Consider the following 17,379-nt stretch of genomic DNA (forward strand, 5'->3'; position numbering starts at 1 on the left):
AGGCACATGGGATCTTAGCTCTGGACCGGGATCACACTCACAGCCTCCACATTGGAAAGTGAAGTCTTAGCCACTGGACCACCAAGGAAATCGCCAAGTAGTTGAATTTATTGATATAAAGTTGTTCCTAGCATTTCTTGTCCTTTTTATATCAGTGGAATCGGTTCTGATGTCACCTCTTTCATTCCTGATACTGGTAATTTGTTTTCCCCCTTTTTCTCTTGATCCGGCAAGCTAACGGTTTATTGCTGTTATTGATCCTCTCAAAGAACCAGCTTTGGTTTCATTGATTCTCTCTTATTGTTTTTCTGTTTACTGTTTCATTGATTTTTCACTCTAATCTTTATTACGGCTTTTCTTCTTCTTAGTTTGGGATTCATTTGTTCCCATTTTTCTAGGTTCTGAAGGTGGACACTGAGGTCATTGATTTGAAATCTTTTTTCCTTTCTAATATAGGCATTCAATGCTATAAATGATGTCCCCCTAAGGAGTGACTTAGCCAAATCCACACATTTTCTGTGGGATTTGCAGTTTTCATTTTGATTCAGTTCAAAATACTTTTCAGCTTTCCTTCTGGTTTCTTCTTTGACCCATGGGTTATTAAGAAATGTGTTAGTTTCCAAATCTGGGGGATTTTCCAGAAATCTTCCATTTCTCATTTAATTCCACTATAGTCTGATAACATACTTTTTATGACTTGGATCCTTTCATATTCTGGGAGTTTGTGTTGTGGCCTGGAATACAATCCATCTTAGTAAATGCTCCATACATGCATGAAACGCATGGCCATTCTCTTGTTGGGGGCGAGGGTTTCATGAAAGTCAGTTGAGTCTGACTTCTAAGTCTTTGATAGCCTTACTGATTACTGACTTGTGACAATTATTTAAAAAGAGATATTACAATTCTGGCTTTAATTGTGGACCTTTTCTAATTCTCCTCTTGGGTCTGTTAGTTTCTGCTCTGTGTATTTTGAAGCTCTCTTATTTGTTGCATAAACATCTAGGATTATTATGTCCTCTCCATGACTTGACCCCTTTATCATCACGAAACACTTTTCTTCATCCCCGGCAGTATTCTGTGCTCTGAAAGCTGTCTTGTCTGGCATTAATATAGCCACTACAGACGTCTTGTGATTAGTGTTAGCATAGGATATTTTTTCCAAGTCTTTTCTTTAACTATTTATTCAGTTTACCTTTTGGCTGTGCTGGGTCTTCGTTGCTTTGTGCAGGCTTTCTCTAGTTACAGAAAGTGGGGGCTACTTTCCTTGCAGCACGTGGGCTTGGTAACTGTGGCTCTCACGGGCCCTAGAGTGCAGGCTTGGGAGTCACGGCACATGGGCTCGGTTGCTCCAAGGCATGTGCAATCTTCCTAAACCAGGGATCAAGACCATGTCCCCTGCTTTGGAGAGCAGATTCTTATCCCCTGTACCACCAGGGCTGTGCCCTCCAATTCTTTTACTTTTAACTTATTTGTATCTTTATATTTAAAGTGTGTTTCTTACAGACAAAGTATAGCTGGATCTTGCTTTTTTACCCAATCTGTCAATCTGTCTCTCGTTTGGGCTATTTAGACTGTTTACATTTAATGTACTATTGGTAGGTTGAAGTCCATTATCTTGTTATTTTCTATTTGTTCCATCTGTTTTTCTCCTTTTCATTTTTTTCTGCCTTCATTGGGATGAATTCAATATGTTTTTATGATTTTATCTTTTTGTTGGCTTATTAGCTATGGTTCCTTGATGTGTAGCTTATTGATTGTTCTAACGTTTATAGGGAGCATATTTAACTTATCACAGTCCACGTCAAGCGATGTTATAGCACTTCATGTACAATATAATAACATTAAAATAGAAGATTTTCACTTATTCCCTTCAAAACTTTATGTTGCTGTTTTTATACATTTTACTTAATTGTAAGTCATAAATGGGCTTCCCAGGTGGTGCTAGTGGTAAAGAACCTACCTGGCAACGCAAGAGACACGAGAGATGCGGGGTTGCTCCCTGAGTGGGGAAGATCCCCTAGAGGAGGGGCATGGCAACCCACTCCAATCTTCTTGCCTGAAGAATCCCATGGACAGAGGATCCCATGACAGGCTACAGTCCATGGGGTCACAAAGAGTCGGACACGACTGAAGTGACTTAGCACGTGTCATAAACTCCATGTTGCACTGTTACCATCTTTGTTTAAACAGTTATCTGTTAAATGTAGCTGAACAGTAATAACGCATCTCATGTTTACGTATAAAAGTGCTGGCTTCACTACTTCCCACCACTGTACGTGGCTCCAGGTGCCCACCTAGTACCATCTTCTTTCTCCACGAAGGACCTCCTTTACCACTTCTTGTACTGCAGGTCTTCTGGTGAGTCCTTTCAGCCTTTGTATGTTTGTAGCTGCCTTTTTTTGCTTTGTCTTAGAAAGACATTGTACCGGGTATAGAATTCTACGTTGATTGATTCTTTTCCATTGAGGACTTGGATGACGTTGCTCCACAATCTGCTCCACATTTTCCACAGAAGTCCGCTGCCATCCTTACTTTGCTCCCACAGTATGAATCTTCTCTTTTACTTTCCGGCTGCTTTTAGATTTTGTCTTTATCACTGCCTTTGAGCAATTTGATGGAGGTGCACTTTGGTGTGTTTTTTTTATATTTCTCCTGCTGTGACTTCCTTGAGCTTATTGGATATGTATGTTTTCCTCATCCATGATAAACATTTGGCCGTTATTTCTTCCAGTATTTTTCTGTCCCACCCCTCTCCCTCCTTCAGATACTCTAATTAAGCATATTAAGCAACTTGCAGCTTTCTCAATATTCACTGACACTCTATTTATTTTTAAATTAATGTTTTTCTATGTTTCAATTCAGATAATTTCTATGGTTTTATCTCCAAGTTTGCTAATCATTTCTCCTGCAATATCTAATCCATCATCAATTATAAACACTGAGTTTTTTATTTCAGGCACTGGAGTTTTTATCTCTAGAAGTTTAGTCAGGATTGTTTTTTCACATCTTCCATGTCTCTGCTTGAACATACGGAACCCAGTTGTAATAACTGTCCTAACGCTTCTCTCTGCTCATCCTCACATCTGCATCAGTGCTGCTTTGGTTTTGATGATTTCTCTCCTCATTATGCATTGCATTTTCCAACTCCTGTGCATGTTTGTGTTTTTTATGGGATTCCAGACATTGTGAGTTTTACCTTGTCGGTTACTGGGTTCTTGAGCTCTTTCTGAGATGTGGAAAGAGTTTGATCCTTTGGGGCATTTCTTTAAAGGCTTTCTAGGCAGAAGTGGAGCAGGCTTTAAGTCTGGGTCATCCGCCACAGACATAAGGCCCTTGGAAGGCCTCTGCCTCAGGCCCAGGAGTCCTGAACTTTTCTAGATGACTGTGAGACAGACACCATCCCTGAACACCAGGATTACCCCAAATCCTTTCCTACCTCAAGCATTTCCCTGACTCACAGGTGCCGATAATCCCTCAGCAGAGTCAGCGGAGCCCTGAGCGGGGCCCTCTGCAAGCCCAGGGCTCCCGTGCGCCACTCACTCCTCCCACATTTTCAGCTCCCTGGTTCCCGCATCAGCTCCTGCTCCAGAATCAGGGAGGGTCCCCCACATCAGCGCCCCCTCCAGACTCAGGGAGGGTACTCAGTCTCTAACCCTACTCCACTGCCTGATGTCCCTCATCTTGATAATGGGCTTTTAAACATATTTCTGTCTACTTCTAGCTTATGACAGGTGGGAAGATGAATATGGTCCATAGCACTCCATCTTGGCTAGAATAAGCCCCATTTTATTTTATTGCCTTGAATTGCATTAGTTAGAAGTGACTAGGAGAAGGCAATGGCACCCCACTCCAGTACTTTTGCCTAGAAAATCCCATGGACGGAGGAGCCTGGTAGGCTGCAGTCCATGGGGTCTCTAGAGTCGGTCACGACTGAGCGACTTCACTTTCACTTTTCACTTTCACGCGTTGGAGAAGGAAATGGCAACCCACTCCAGTGTACTTGCCTGGAGAATCCCAGGGATGGGGGAGCCTGGTGGGCTGCCGTCTCTGGGGTCGCACAGAGTCGGACACGACTGAAGTGACTTAGCAGCAGCAGTAGCAGTACTCACAAAGGGATGGAGCCCAAACAAAAACAATACCCAGTTGTGGATGTGACTGGCGATCGAAGCAAGGCCCGATGCTGCAAAGAGCAATATTGCATAAGAATCTGGAACGTCAGGTCCATGAATCAAGGCAAATTGGAAGTGGTCAAACAGGAGATGGCAAGAGTGAACATCGACATTCTAGGAATCAGTGAACTAAAATGGACTGGAATGGGTGAATTTAACTCAGATGACCATTATATCTACTACTGTGGGAAGGAATCCCTTAGAAGAAATGGAGTAGCCATCATGGTCAACAAAGGAGTCCAAAATGCAGTACTTGCATGCAATCTTAAAAATGACAGAATGATCTCTGTTCATTTCTAAGGCAAACCATTCAATATTACAGTAATCCAAGCCTATGTTCCAACCAGTAACGCTGAAGAAGCTGAAGTTGAATGGTTCTATGAAGACCTACAAGACCTTTTAGAATTAACACCCAAAAAAGATGTCCTTTTCATTATAGGGGACTGGAATGCAAAAGTGGGAAGTCAAGAAGCACCTGGAGTAACAGGCAAATTTGGCCTTGGAATACGGAATGAAGCACAGCAAAGGCTAATAGAGTTTTGCCAAGAGAACACACTGGTCATAGCGAACACCCTTTTCCAACAACACAAGAGAAGACTCTACACATGGACATCACCAGATGGTCAACACCAAAATCAGATTGATTATATTCTTTGCAGCCAAAGATGGAGAAGCTCTATACAGTCAGCAAAAACAAGACTGGGAGCTGACTGTGGCTCAGACCATGAACTCCTTATTGCCAAATTCAGACTTAAATTGAAGAAAGTAGGGAAAACCACTAGACCATTCAGGTATGACCTAAATCAAATCCCTTATGATTATACAGTGGAAGTGAGAAATAGATTTAAGGGACTAGATCTGATAGACAGAGTGCCTGATGAACTATGGACTGAGGTTCGTGACATTGTACAGGAGACAGGGATCAAGACCATTCCCATGGAAAAGAAATACAAAAAAGCAAAATGGCTGGCTGAGGAGGCCTTACAAATAGCTGTGAAAAGAAGAGAAGAGAAAAGCAAAGGAGAAAAGGAAAGATATAAGCATCTGAATGCAGAGTTCCAAAGAATAGCAAGAAGAGATAAGAAAGCCTTCCTCAGTGATCAATGCAAAGAAATAGAGGACAACAACAGAATGGGAAAGACTAGAGATCCCTTCAAGAAAATTAGAGATACCAAGGGAACATTTCATGCAAAGATGAGCTCAATAAAGGACAGAAATGGTATGGACCTAACAGAAGCAGAAGATATTAAGAAGAGGTGGCAAGAATACACAGAAGAACTGTACAAAAAAGATCTTCACGACACAGATAATCATGATGGTGTGATCACTCACCTAGAGCCAGACATCCTGGAATGTGAAGTCAAGTGGGCCTTAGAAAGCATCACTACGAACAAAGCTAGTGGAGGTGATGGAATTCCAGTTGAGCTATTTCAAATCCTGAAAGATGATGCTGTGAAAGTGCTGCACTCAATATGTCAGCAAATTTGTAAAACTCAGCAGTGGCCACAGGACTGGAAAAGGTCAGTTTTCATTCCAATCCCAAAGAAAGGCAATGCCAAAGAATGCTTGAACTACCGCACAATTGCACTCATCTCACACGCTAGTAAAATAATGCTCAAAATTCTCCAAGCCAGGGTTCACCAATATGCAAGCCATGAACTTCCAGATATTCAAGTTAGTTTTAGAAAAGGCAGAGGAACCAGAGATCAAATTGCCAACATCCGCTGGATCATTAAAAAGCAAGAGAGTTCCAGAAAAACATCTATTTCTGCTTTATTGACTATGCCAAAGCCTTTGACTGTGTGGATCACAATCAACTGTGGAAAATTCTGAAAGAGATGGGAATACCAGACCACCTGACCTGCCTCTTGAGAACCTATATGCAGGTCAGGAAGCAACAGTTAGAACTGGACATGGAACAACAGACTGGTTCCAAATAGGAAAAGGAGTACGTCAAGGTGGTATATTGTCACCCTGCTTATTTAACTTGTATGCAGAGTACATCATGAGAAACACTGGGCTGGAAGAAGCACAAGCTGGAATCAAGACTGCCGGGAGAAATATCAATAACCTCAGATATGCAGATGATACCACCCTTATGGCAGAAAGTGAAGAGGAACTAAAAAGCCTCTTGATGAAAGTGAAAGAGGAGAGTGAAAAAGTGGGTTTAAAGCCCAACATTCAGAAAACGAAGATCATGGCATCTGGTCCCATCACTTCATGGCAAACAGATGGGGAAACAGTGGAAACAGGGTCAGACTTTATTTGGGGGGGGCTCCAAAATCACTGCAGATGGTGATTGCAGCCATGAAATTAAAAGATCCTTACTCCTTGGAAGGAAAGTTATGACCAACCTAGATAGCATATTCAAAAGCAGAGACATTACTTTGCCAACAAAGGTCCATTTAGTCAAGGCTATGGTTTTTCCTGTGGTCATGTATGGATGTGAGAGTTGGACTGTGAAGAAAGCTGAGCACCAAAGAATTGATACTTTTTAACTATGGTGTTTGAGAAGACTCTTGAGAGTCCCTTGGACTGCAAGGAGATCCAACCAGTCCATCCTGAAGGAGATCAGTCCTGGGTGTTCATTGGAGGGACTGATGCTGAAGCTGAAACTCCAGTACTTTGGCCACCTCACGCGAAGAGTTGACTCATTGGAAAAGACCCTGATGCTGGGAGGGATTGGGGGCAGGAGGAGAAGGGGAGGACAGAGGATGAGATGGCTGGATGGCATCACTGATTTGATGGACATAAGTTTGAGTGAACTCCGGGAGTTGGTGATAGGCAGGGAGGCCTGGAGTGCTGTGATTTATGCGGTCGCAGAGTCAGACAGGAGTGAGCGACTGAACTGAACTGAACTGAGTACTCACAAAAATTGGGTGGCACAGCTCAAAACTGTGCCCTGGGACTCCCCTGGTGGTCCAGTGGTTAAGACTCCTGCCCCTAATGCAGGAGGCATGGGTTCGATCTCTGTTCAAGGAACTAAGATCCCACATGCTGTGTGGCATGGCCAAAAGATTTTTTAAAATAAAATAAGAAGTTTTTTAAAAAAAGAACTGTGGGCTGTGTCAGGAAAGAAACCCAGTTGCCTCGTTACCACTGGGCACCACATGCCCTAGCACACGGTGCCCAGGAGTGTTTGCTGAGTGAACAGTTGGCAGGAAAAATGTGACATAAGCCCCCGGCCTGGCAGGAGAATAAGCCAGCACCAGGAAGACTGTCCCCAAAGGCCCCCACTCAGCATGTACACCCTAAGGTCCTCATTCTCTTACATGAGGAGATTCCTCTGCCCATACTGTGCCCCCAGCACCTACAATCGGGGGGCTCTGCCATCACTCAGCACCCCATCTCCTGGCACTGTCCCCCCGAGAGGATTCCTGTCCTCATCCTCCCAGCCTCTCAGAGCCCCCACCCCAGAGTCCTCCAGCATGACGGGAACCGGGCTCCCACAGTTCAAATTCAGACCATCGAGACCCAGCCTGGCAGCACTGTTAACCTCTGTGACTTAGGGAGACAGGCTTCAAAAAGACTGCAGGTCCCAGTGCAAAAATGGGCAAAGCATTTGAACAGACATTTCCCCAGTGGTGGTCTACAAATGGCCAACGAGCCCAGGAGAGGACGCTCAGCATCATTAGCCATCAGGGAAACGCGAGTCTAAACCACAATGAGACGTCGCCGCACACCCACTAGTTTGGCCACTACCAGAGAAAGAGAAAGCAACAAGGGTTGGCAAGGTTGTGGAGAAACGGAAGCTTGTGCACTGCGGGCGGGGCTGTGAACTGGCGTGGCACTTCCCCAGAAGGGTGAGCACAGAATTACCAGTGTCTCCGCTCCTGGGTGACCACTCAAAAGAGGGCACAGACTGGCACCAGTGTTCACACACCCACGTTCGTCACTCACAACAGCCAAAAGCGGAAGCAACCCAAGTGTCCGTGGCTGGGTAAATCGATAAACAAACTGTGGTCCATCCATACAATGGAACAGGATCGAGCCATAATAAGGAACGAGGTTCTGACACCTGCTCCATCATGGACAAACCTGGATGACGTCATGCCAAGTCAGATAGGCCTGTCACAGAAGGGAGGATACGATCCAGTTACACAATCACACACAAATGAAGTACCTAGAGCAGTCAGTCTCACGGAGACAGAAAGTAGAAGGGTGAGGGCGGGGGGGGGGCGGGGGGTGTGCTGGGGGAGGGGGAGGGGTTAGTGGTTAAGGAGCGGAGTTGCTGGAGACGCCGAAGAGCTTCAGGTGCAGATGGTGTGACAGGTACACAGCGTTGCGAACGTCCTCAGACGGCCACTGAGCAGTCGTGCACTGAGATGAGAGCGATGGTGCTGTGTTCACTTCACGCTATTGTAAAGGCAGGGGCTGCCTACAGCCCAGGCGGTCTCCAGCCATACGGAGTCTCGGGCACAGCCAGGCTGGGCGTCTGGGGACCGACCTGTCAGAGACGGCGAAGCTGATGCTCTCAGCCTCTGACACGTTGACGTGAAGGAAGCGGGCTTTCTCCCACCTTCGTATGAATCCCACTCAGCTCTGGCTGAGGGTGTGCGTCTTCCCAGAAGCATAAATTTAGCAGATTGAGCGGGGAACGGCAGCTGCCTGGGGCTAATAGCGTGCTGAGCACCCATATCTTAGAGGCGGGGCAGGCCCTGAGGTGGTGCGGGTGGGGGGGCCAGGAGCAGCCCAGCCTGGTGCCCTCTCCTCCACGGCTGGCTCGGGCAGGTTTCGTGGCTTTTTATACGAAGGTAAGCCAGGCCCATAGTCCCCTCCACCCAGCCTGGCTCTCCTCACGCCCCTGTCTCCCAGCCTCTGACTCTGCCTGAGTTTCCCCACCCACACCAACAAGGAGGGCTTCCATGGCCAGGGATCCCTCAGCTCCAACTGTCTGGACCCTCTCCCAGGCCTCCCAGGCCGATCTCCACTCTTGCCCGTGTCAGGCTGAAGTTGCCGAGACCTGGGGCTGGCCTCCAGACACCCTGCCCGCTGCTGGCAACTCTGCAAAGGCATCAACTCTCCTGACGCACACAGAAACGGGCATGGACACGCCTGCAGAAACACACATGGACACACACCCAGCAGCACACCCAGGCATCCAAGTGTATCCTGCAGAAAGACACAGCATGCATTGCCCCACCCCCTGCCACCTCTTTGGAGGGCTGCTCAGAGTCCCGTGAGGCCCCAGCCTTATAAGCCGGCAGCGTGATGAGCAGACACACACCAGGGTCTGCCGTCCACTCCCCAAAGCTGATGAGCACGGTTCCCTCGGTCCCGGGGGAGTGCCAGGATTAAGTCTGAAATTGGACGCGTGGAGCTGGCATCTGGAGCCCCTGCCCAGGCTCGGTGACCCTAACGGCCCTGCTGACCTCCCCCTGGGAGCCCCCGGCCCCCACAGCATGCCGGGTGAACTTGAGGGGGCCTGGCCACGCTCCTCCATGGTGGCCGCTCCACAGACAGGACACAGCTGATTCCTGCAGGGCCCCTGAACCACAAGTCGGAAGGGCAGGGCAGGGTGTTAACAAGGACTTAGACACACCGTTGCTCAGGCTCACACACTCACAGCTCTGCTGGGAGCGAAGGTGCCGGACGCCCTTCCATCTCCAGGCAGCCCTGTAAGCTTGCCCACCACCCCCTCCCCTTCCCCCCATCCTGGGCTCCAACCTCAACCCCTCCCGTTTCCTTACGTATCCATCTCCACTGCACTGTGTTTACACACAGTCACTCATGGTCGACATTTATAAACAGATTTCAGATCAAAGCCCAGATTTCTGGCTTTCTGGAAATATTGGAAGCTCCAGCTGCAGGGGCCATCATGGAGGCATCAGCCGGTGCCCAGCGATGGCTGGCTCGCCCTCTGAGAGGTCCCAGCTCCACCCCACCACCCAGCCTGTCCGGCCCCAGAGCCCTGCAGACTCTGAGTCTGCAGCCCTAGGGTGAGGCCCCAGTAGAAGCCGATGGGGCAGCCTGCTCCGCCACCCTCAATCAGAGCGGGGCCGGACCCCAGGGCATCCGGAGAGATGGGGGTGCCCACCAGGTTTGCCGGCAGCAGAGGGCCTGGCCTGAGTAGGGGAAGGGGGCCAGCTGAGGCTGTGGGGAGGCTGGATGCACAGAAGCAGTAGGCTTCGGGGGCCCAGCTGTGGGGGAGGAGAGGATACTGCCCACAGGCGCTCTACGCCGGACCTACTCCAGACAGCCAGGCTGCCTCCTCCCAGTAACCCAACTGTGCCCAGTTTTTGAGTGGAAAAACTGAGGCTCAGGGAAGTGCCCCATTTTGCCAATTCTCCCAGTTAGCAGCTGGTAGAGGGACCCCTGAACACCTCCCTTTGACAGCTGATGTTTGACATCCCCCCCCCGGCCCCTCTGAAGTGGGGGCTCAGTGGTAAAGAATCCACCTGCAATACAGGAGACAAGAGTTTGTTTGATCCCTGGGTCGGGAAGATCCCCTGGAAGAGGAAATGGCAACCCACTCCAGTATTCTTTCCTGGAGAATCCTGTGGACAGAGGATCCTGGCGGGCTACAGTCCAGGGAGTCGCAAAGAGGCAGACCGGACAGGTGACTGAGCACACAGCAGCCCTCCTGAGCAGGTCTGCAGGGCTCAGAGGGAAGAGATGGGCGGCCAAGGAGGGAACCTGCTTGTGCGCCATGAGCCTGTCCCCCAGAGGTGATCGTTCAGCCAGCCTCCCTGCTCTGCTGCGACGCTATGGAAGGGATCGGTGGTCTCCGGAGGCCCCTGCTCGGGGCTCTGGGCTCAGCCCAGGGCGGGAGCAGCAGCTCTCTCGGGGGCCGGGGGTCTGTGCTACCCATGAATCCTGAGCTCTGACTGAGCCTCGGGGGCCACTTGGGCCCAGAACTGGCTCTAAAAGGCACTTCTGGTCCTAGGCGGGTCCTGAGAACTGACCCCAAGGTCCCCGGGAGCTCGTGCGCACACCACCCTCGACCTCAGAGACCAGTGTTCCAAGGGGATGCCAGGAAGGCCCCGGCTGCAGCCCACCCGCCTGCTAGCCACCCACGGAGCCGCGAGCAGGGCCGCGCTTGCCAGCGGGGTTTCATCATGGCCCCGGCCGCATTTCGGCTCCCCGACGTGAGCCACCAGGCCAACCCAGCGGCTAAGGGGCCAGTCAGGGTTGGACAGGGACTGCCTGCCTCCCTCGGCAAGACCTTAAGGGGGCTGGGGAGAGCCTCTGCCCGCAGCCCAGCTCTCATGCCAGGAGTCAGCAGGCCTGAGCCTGCAGGGCTGGGGGCCAGCTGTTCTGGGCGGTGAGATGAGGCATGAGGAGGGGGCTTCTCAGCTACAGACACGCCCTCCCCCATCAGAGATGGGGAGAATATTCACAGAGGCTGTAGTGAACTTGGGGAAAGACAGGAAAAGGGGAGAAGGACTGAAGGAGAAAAGGGAGAGGTGGGTGGGTGAATGGATGGACAGACGAATGGTGGAGGGACGATGAGTGATGACTCACGACAGATGGTGGACGTACGGATGAGCTGCCAAGTGACAGTGGCAGCCAGCAGGCCCCTCAGGACACCCGGTCTAACCTTCCCCCGGAGAGGGGTCCCCTCTGCCCACCAACGTCAGGATACCGGGTCTAACCTTCCCCCGGAGAGGGGTCCCCTCTGCCCACCAACGTCAGGATACCGGGTCTAACCTTCCCCCGGAGCACGGTCCCCTCTGCCCACCAACGTCAGGACACCCGGTCTAACCTTCCCCCGGGGCAGGGTCCCCTCTGCCCACCAACGTCAGGACACCCGGTCTAACCTTCCCCCGGAGCACGGTCCCCTCTGCCCACCAACGTCAGGACACCCGGTCTAACCTTCCCCCGGAGCACGGTCCCCTCTGCCCACCAACGTCAGGACACCCGGTCTAACCTTCCCCCGGAGCACGGTCCCCTCTGCCCACCAACGTCAGGACACCCGGTCTAACCTTCCCCCGGAGCACGGTCCCCTCTGCCCACCAACGTCAGGACACCCGGTCTAACCTTCCCCCGGAGCACGGTCCCCTCTGCCCACCGATGTCAGGATACCGGGTCTAACCTTCCCCCGGGGCAGGGTCCCCTCTGCCCACCGATGTCAGGATACCGGGTCTAACCTTCCCCCGGGGCAGGGTCCCCTCTGCCCACCAACGTCAGGACACCCGGTCTAACCTTCCCCCGGAGCAGGGTCCCCTCTGCCCACCAACGTCAGGACACCCGGTCTAACCTTCCCCCGGAGAGGGGTCCCCTCTGCCCACCAACGTCAGGACACCCGGTCTAACCTTCCCCCGGAGCACGGTCCCCTCTGCCCACCAACGTCAGGACACCCGGTCTAACCTTCCCCCGGAGCACGGTCCCCTCTGCCCACCAACGTCAGGACACCCGGTCTAACCTTCACCCGGAGCGGGATCCCCTCTGCCCACTGATGGGGCCTCCCCCAGCCACTCCCCCACCCTGGCCCCCTTGCCCCTCCCCCACCCTGGCCCCCTTGCCCCTCCCCCACCCTGGCCCCCTTGCCCCTCCCCCACCCTGGCCCCCTTGCCCCTCCCCCACCCTGGCCCCCTTGCCCCTCCCCCACCCTGGCCCCCTTGCCCCTCCCCCATCCTGGCCCCCTTGCCCCTCCCCCACCCTGGCCCCCTTGCCCCTCCCCCATCCTGGCCCCCTTGCCCCTCCCCCATCCTGGCCCCCCTTGCCCCTCCACCACTCCGTCCCCCACCTTCCCCAGTGCCCTCACCTGCCCCACGACGCCCCTCTGAGCCCTCTCAGGTGCGCCATGGCCGCAGGTGTCCTCAGCAGCCCCTGCAGCCCAGCCCTCGGTCTCCTGGCCTGAGAGGCCACTACAGATAGCGTCCCCCGGGACCCACTGTGCAGGCAGGGAACCCGTGCCCCCACCAGGCCCACCACTTCATACCCCCCTCACTGCCCCTACCCCGTGACCCGCTCCAGGCCTCGCCCCCCGGCCACTCCCCTGCAGGCTCCAGACACCTCACACCCTGCTCCCCCATGCCCTGCTCACCGGCCCCTTAGCAAGTGGCTCCCTAAGCCCCAGAGGCCTGGGGAGAGGACGTGGGCCCCGGCGCTGGCCCGGTCCCTGTCCTACTGGTCTCCCACGGGGGTAGGTCCCTTCCCACCGCTGAGCCTCAGTCCCCCCACTGAAACGTGCGTGCAACAGCTGAGCCCCGGGGGGTTGGCACCGGGGTCCTAGAGATGTCTCGGGCCCGGGGCCTTCGCCTGGCAGCTACAGCATCAGCCCCGCAGGAGGAACCACACACCCTCCCCGGCTCCTCTCAGCTGTCCATCACTCCCGGAGCACCCTGGAGGCAGGGCAGGAGCCCCAGAGGCCAGGACCTTCTCCGCTGTCTCCAGGCGCCGCTGTCCGGAGGGCAGACAAAGCACCCCCTACGAAGCACATCCCCAGGTACGGGACCCCCGAGCTGAAGGGAGGAGGAGGAGGGGCTGCCCCCCATCTCCTTCCGCCTGACGGCGGCAGGGGTGGGGGGTGGCCCACAGCACAAATTCCCTGAAACAACTCTCGAGCACATAACCGGTTCTCTTCTGCTTCAGAAACTTTATAAATCATCTAAGTCTGCTTTTATGTATATTTAATTTGCTCTTAGAAAACTCAGATCACCATTTAGTCTGATTATCACTTGGGAGCTGATGAGAAGGCAGTTTGAGATCTTAACAGCTTCTCCTCAGGGTCCCTCCACTCACAAGGTTGGGGTGGTGAGGTTGGGGTGGGCGAGCTGGGCCCATGTCCCCCCGGAAGGCAGGAGTCCCCGCAGGGTGGCCAGATCAGCCCCCAGCCCCCATGCCCACCCCACGCTGGCCAGGAGGACCCAGCCTCACCTGAGCTTCGAGCTGGTTTTCTCACCCATCGGGGGAGGGCGTTATCACAGAGCAGAAAGAACCTAAGTGGGCAGAGGGACGGGCGCCCCCGGGTCTGCCCCAACCAGGGGCCGCAGGGAAGGGCACCCCGGGCCCGCTCTCCCCTGGGCCTCGGCGCGCTCCGTGGGACCGACCCTCCAGCCCGCTGGCCGAGCTGCGTCCAGCGGCGGACTGAGCGGAAGACTTCCGGGACATCCACACTGCCCGGCGCCGCACGCGCTTGCGCAAACGCAGACCTGGGAGGAGAACGGGGCTATCGATTTTCCCCGTCAGCGTTGTCGCGTTCCCTTAAAGGCATTCACCCGGGCTTTTAAGAGCCACAGCACTTCCACAAAGGAGCAGATTACCCACAGACCAGGCTGCAGCAATTCGCTCTCCCTTCAGACCCTGGTCGGGAGGGCTGGGAGGGCGGGTGGCTGCTCAGAGGAGTTCCTGGGGCTGAAGCTGGAGCTTCTGGAGGCACCTTGCCCTGCAGAGTCCAGCCCATCCCACCGCCCCACCCGGCTGCCTGGCCAGGAGGGTTCCTGGGGAGACAGACCCCGCGAGGTGCCCAGAGATGGCCAAAGAAGCTCCCAGGAACCCTGCTGCCCCACCCAGCAGCACCCCGGGGGGGACCATACACGCGTCCAGTCCCCGCTACAGCGGGGCCGCTGTGCCCTCTCACCCGGCCATCCCAGCACGGTGCTGCCCGTCGGCTCCTCGAGGGCCTCCCGCTCTCCACCCTCAGCTCTGTGTCCCGGAGCCCCCAGCCTTCCTCAGGGCGACTGCAGGGGCCAGAACAACCCCCTCCTGGGTCCTCTGGGCTCCCAGAGCCCCCCACCACTGCTCCCCAGTGGGGCCACAGCTCATCCAAATTCCTGCTCACCAGGGTCCCAGAGAAGAATGGACCCTCAAAGGCCTGGCCCCTCCTGGGTCACACACACACACTCACGCACAGCTGGGGGCCCTGCGGAGTGCCAGCCTCCTGATTCTGGCCGGGCCGGCACCCCACACACTGCAGAGAGCCAGGCAGGCTCCCCCTGGGCCGTTCCCCGTGTCCCAGGAGCCCCCGAGCAGGCGCAGGCACGGGAAGGCAGAAGGCGGGTCCCCTGGAGGAGGGGACCGTACTAGGCGTTCTCCCGCACGCGCCATCCCGTCTGCTTCCCATGCTGGCCCCAGCGGCCTCTGAGCTGGCTCAGGGCTGTGACCAGGGGTGCCTCTGCCTTAGGATCAAGTCCTGGCCCAGGTCGAGGTCCCAGCAGCAAGTCCAGGCCAGCAGCTGGCCTGGGAGAGGTGCGCAGGCAGGGACGCGCCTTCGCTGTGTCCCCGCCCCCGGGGCCCCCCCAGACCAGCTGGGACATCCTGCTGGCATGTTGACACTGCGAGCATTCAACCATCTACTCCTGCGTCCGGAGGGATCCGAGGGCCTGCAAAGGCCCCGGGGCATGAGCCTCGGGTCGGTCCCGCATGGGCTCCCTGCGGGGCCTCCAGGGCCTGGGGATCTGCTCATAGCCCGCCCCTCCCGGCGGGACCAGGGCCCCTCGCCCTCGACAGTGAGGCCGACAAGGACAAAAGGGGGCCCAGTGCCCTGCGCGTCCTGAGGCTCCCATGACCTGTGACCTCGGAGGCGCTGGGGGCCCAGCCAGGACCCCGAGCCCCACTCACTGACCCCCAGAGCCTCGGTCTCCCCCTGAAGTAGGCTTTTCCTTTCATCTCTCCGTCCCGGGTCAGCACTCACCATGTGGCTGGTCAGATGCCAAGAGCCCGAGGTGCTCACACTGCTGGGCAGGGTAACACGCCGGGGCCGGACCTGGGCCAGGGCTCGGGCCACGCTCCAGCCATTCATTGCTCAGGCACAGGAGGGAGGGGGGTGATTACCTGCCCTGACCCCCACCCCAGCCTCTGTGGAGACCCAGGTCTGGGCCAAGGGGCTTAAACCTGCAGGCCCGGTCACCTCCTCTGGGAGCGGAGGGGACACGGACACTGGGGCAGCTGTTGGGGACAGAGCCCAGCCAGGCCAGGAAGGGCAGAGGCTCAGGGGGCACATCCCCTATCTTTCTGGCCTCTGCCCACCAAGGGAAGGGCGAGTGTGGACAGCGGGGAACTGGCAGAGCCTGGTGCTGGTCAGAGCCCTCACCTGCTGGCAGCGGGCAAGCCTGTGTGTGCCAGGGACCCGTGTGTCCCTCCGCCCCCATCTCCTGCTCCCTCCTGCCCCTCAGCTCAGGAGGAAGACAGCTGACCGGCCCAGGGGTGGGGCGGGGATGATGTTTCCCATGGCCTCCTCTGCCCCAGGCCCTGGCAGCCGTCCTGGGTGGGCGGACCGGAGCATTGGACCCCAGCCTCCCCCACCCCGGCTGTATGCTCACCTCCCGCGCTGGGTGAGGGCCACCGGTCACCCACTCCATCCCAGCCCCGAGCGCCTGCCCCACCACCTCGGTCAGCAGATCTCCAGCCCCCGCAGCGTCTGTGGGACCCCTCCCCAGCCCTCCCTTCTGCATGCCGGGCCCCTCTGCCACCTGCCGGGCCCACGGGAGGGCAGGAGGGACAGGCTGCCATGAGGAGTGGCCTCAGTGTATTTTGGGGCCGGCCAGGAATTCGGGGTCGGGGACAAGGACTAATTATGGCTCAAGGGTGAAAACACGAGCCGGGCAGCTGTGCTCCAGGGAAGGAATGCCGTCCTGGGAGACACATTTTCTGATTCCTGGGCTGCCAAGAACGCATTCCTGGGCGTTTCTGAGGCTCAGGCTCCCCGTAAACCCAGGATTCCACAGAGCACAACAGCTGGCCCGATCCCTGCCAGCCGGGTGGCCAGGCTGGTCCCTGCGGCCACTGACAACCCCATGCTCGCATCTGCTTTGCCCGCAGGGAGCCTTTGGTCTCCTGATGTCCCCTGAGCAGCAAGTGGCCACACCAAGGCGGGGCCTGGCTTATCTCTGCAAGCTGAGGAAAGCAGGGGACGGTCCCTTTGGCGGCTGAGGGGACAGAGGCTCAGAGAGGCCGGAGGCTCTGCCAAGCCCAGCCCTGTGGTCAGCATCGTCTGTGTCCTGCCCTCACCCTGCCCTGTGCAAAGGTGGCCCTCTCTGCACACAGCACAGGCCCTGGGCCGGAAGAAAAAGTCCCCACAGGGTCCACAGCGGCCTCCTGCGGGGCGCTTTGCATCCTCCTCCTGCATTTTCCACTTTCTCCCACCGTGACCGGATATTATCCTGAAAACAGAAAAGAGAGGGCGTCTGCTTCCAGTAAGAACAGGCGAGGTGAGCGGGACCAGCCCTGACAACTAGAACAGCTGGATGCGAGTGGTTCTAGTTTAAAGCAGAAAAGAACAGCTCAGACCATGAGGAATGCATCCCCACCCCAAACTCAGAGGAGG

The 17,379-nt window shown here is 55.1% G+C and overlaps 1 long non-coding RNA gene across 1 annotated transcript in view; it reads right to left on the bottom strand.

Moving 5' to 3' along the window:
- LOC123330767 overlaps positions 1-14,230 on the bottom strand; it is a 32,577-nt gene extending 18,347 nt beyond the window's left edge. The window contains exon 1 of the long non-coding RNA XR_006546883.2: positions 13,992-14,230. This is a non-coding gene — a long non-coding RNA (uncharacterized LOC123330767). The remainder of the gene's footprint in view (positions 1-13,991) is intronic.
- Between the last annotated feature and the right edge of the window lie 3,149 nt (positions 14,231-17,379).

Source organism: Bubalus bubalis, chromosome 20 (assembly GCF_019923935.1).
Source record: "Bubalus bubalis isolate 160015118507 breed Murrah chromosome 20, NDDB_SH_1, whole genome shotgun sequence".
NCBI lineage: Eukaryota > Metazoa > Chordata > Mammalia > Artiodactyla > Bovidae > Bubalus > Bubalus bubalis.